We start from the raw sequence: 2,545 nt of genomic DNA, 5'->3' as shown, positions 1-2,545 counted from the left end.
CCAGGGCATTTCCAGCTAGCAGCCATCTCCTGAGCACCCACTAAGGGCCAGAACTCATGGGGGCTGCGGTGAGGGTGGCTCTGCTCAGCTCTGGGCTGGCCCTGGAGGGGGAGACTGCCGCCCAGGCCTCCCAGGTGTGGCTGCTGCCTCCATGCCGGGGTTGCCGGACCCTCCCCTGGGGGCCCCACACAGAGAACTGGCACACACACCTGCACCAGGCCCATTGCAAGAGCTGGGTCTATCCATTCACCTGCTGGCATCTGCCTGACCTCCGGCGAGGAACGCTGCCCACACCGGCCCAGCAGCTCCCGGCTATGATCCCCATAGACCCCACTGAGACCGGGGTGCACAATGCCCCCCCCACGGGTCAGCTCCTGTCCAGCATGGACTGTGAGGCGAGGGACAGAGGCAGCCCCGGGGTCAGCAGGGGCCTGTGTTCTCTGCTCCTCAAGCTGGTCTTAGTGTTGGGCCCCTCAGAAGAGCCCCCAAGCCCCCAGCTTGCATGGGGGGGCAGTCTCAGGAGCCTCTGGCTGGGAGGGGAGGGGATGTGTGGGGGTGCATGGAGCCCCTGGAGGGCCCTTGGTCACAACTCACAGGGGCCGCAGGCGGAAATTGGGCCGGTGTGTACCCACAGTGGCGAAAGGAAGACCAGCAGGCGTGGCGATGGGACAGCCGTGCAGCGCACTCCGGTGCAGGGGTCACTGCGCAGGGGTCTTGCTGCTGTGACCGAGCCACCTGAGGCCGCGCGGCCACAACTCTGAGGCCTCAGACCATGGGTCTCCCAGGAAGGAGCTCTGCCTCACATCTGCCAAAAAGTGAGGCCCACCTCATGTTGCATGGGACTTGGTGGGGGGACCAGTCTGCTGGGCTGTCCTGACGAAATGTTCCAGGCGCATGGTGGGAGCAGTTCTGGAGTCTGGGTGTTCAAGACCCGGCGCTCCAGGTTGGTTTCCCGTGAGGCCTCTGTCTGGCAGACGGCCACCCACTCTTTGGCGCCCACCGACCTGTCCTCCCGGCACCTGGGGAGACCTAGCTCTGGTGTCTTCCCGTCCTCCTGTGGGATCCCCAGGCCTGCTGGGTCGGGTTCTGCCCGTGGCCTCACGAGACCTAAAGGCCCCACCAGGAAGTCCCACCTCCACGTATAGTGTTGACGGGGCTAAGGCTCCTCTGTATGAATGTGGGGGACACAGTCCAGTCCCTGGCGGAGTGGCTCCGGCCTGTAGAGGGGTCTCACCCGCAGCTCATGGGGGTGCAAGGCAGGAGCCACCAGAGTCCACGTCAGGGACGCGGGACGCACAGAAGCAGTGTAGCTGTCCCTGGGTGGGGCTGATTACGTCCTCTGTGCCTGCAACTCGTGTGGCAGGGGGACAAGTGGGCAGACGCCTGTGCCCGGCCCCTGTCTCCACTTCTTCAGAGCAGTGAGGCCCTGCCAGCCTGTCCTTCAGGTTTGCCCCATGGTCTCCCACGTGCTGCGGGCGGGATCTGACGTGCACCCAGGATGCTCTGACTGCAGGTCTGGTGCCCTGTCTGCCCAGCTCCTGCCACCCCACTGCCTGGCACAGTGGAAGGATGGGCTCCCAGCTCTGGCTGGGCAGTCGGAGGCCCCTGGCCACCACCCTGGGCCGGTCCTAGGCTGACACTTGAGCCCTGACTCAATTGTTCTTTATCCACCAAGGAATCCGTGGAGGCTGGGGAAAAGCTGAGCCTCCCCAGGCTGGGGGCCAAGAGGCCCTGGAGACCAAAGGTCATGCTCGGGTGACTGCCCCAGCCCCCAGGTCCCGAGCCAGCTGCTGAATACACTCAGATGTGGAGACTGGTGTCCTGGCTGGGCACTTGGCCCCAGCCAGCCCTGAGGGGCAGGTCCTAGTTCAGAAGCACACAGTGGGGGACAGGGCACCTGCAATCAGACCCAAATCCCAGTCCTCCAGCCTCTGTTCCATCTGCAGAGCGGAGCCTCCCTCTCAGGAGCCGGGTGAGCTCACCACAGCGCGGAGCACACGGCGGCTGCTCAGTAAGCGCGTCTCCCACCTGGTGCCCACCTGAGGCTCAGGACCCACCGTTCTGCGCCGAAACGCCTGGGGGCTTCTGAGACGAGTGGCACAGGACTGCCCGGTCCCCGCACCAGCCGGATGGAGCCCCAGAGCTGAGGCAGCTGGATGTGGGCCCCACGTCCCTTGTACCCCTGGAAAACACACGCGAGTGCTCGCTTCGGCAGCACACATACTAAAATTGGAACGATACAGAGAAGATTAGCATGGCCCCTGCGCAAGGATGACACGCAAATTCGTGAAGCGTTCCATATTTTTCTTTTCTATCCTAATGGCTTGGACAGAAAAGGCCCAGAGGTCTGAGAGGGGGAAAAACCTAAACTATTTACTTCAGCCCAAACTAAGTATAATGGGCAAAAGGGTTTTGGACAGGCGAGATGTGCCTAGCACACCTTACAAAGAAGCCTTTTTTTTTTTTTTTCCCCTAATATGGAACATTGAAAAATTAATCCCTGCCTTTTGTCATCTAGTAGTTATGGATTGAATGATGTCTTTTA

At 61.9% G+C, this 2,545-nt stretch overlaps 1 non-coding gene across 1 annotated transcript; it reads left to right on the top strand.

The window, feature by feature from the left end:
- Positions 1 to 2,199: 2,199 nt before the first annotated feature.
- LOC150001128 (U6 spliceosomal RNA) lies at positions 2,200 to 2,306 on the top strand. Its single transcript, XR_016513873.1, has one exon. It is a non-coding gene; the product is annotated as a U6 spliceosomal RNA (small nuclear RNA).
- Positions 2,307 to 2,545: the final 239 nt, after the last annotated feature.

The sequence above is a fragment of the Furipterus horrens genome, unplaced genomic scaffold, assembly GCF_987537825.1.
Source record: "Furipterus horrens unplaced genomic scaffold, mFurHor1.1.pri manual_scaffold_10, whole genome shotgun sequence".
Classification (NCBI taxonomy): Eukaryota; Metazoa; Chordata; class Mammalia; order Chiroptera; family Furipteridae; genus Furipterus; species Furipterus horrens.
Note: the sequence above shows the minus strand (reverse complement) of the source record. Positions and strands in the feature narration are given on the sequence as shown.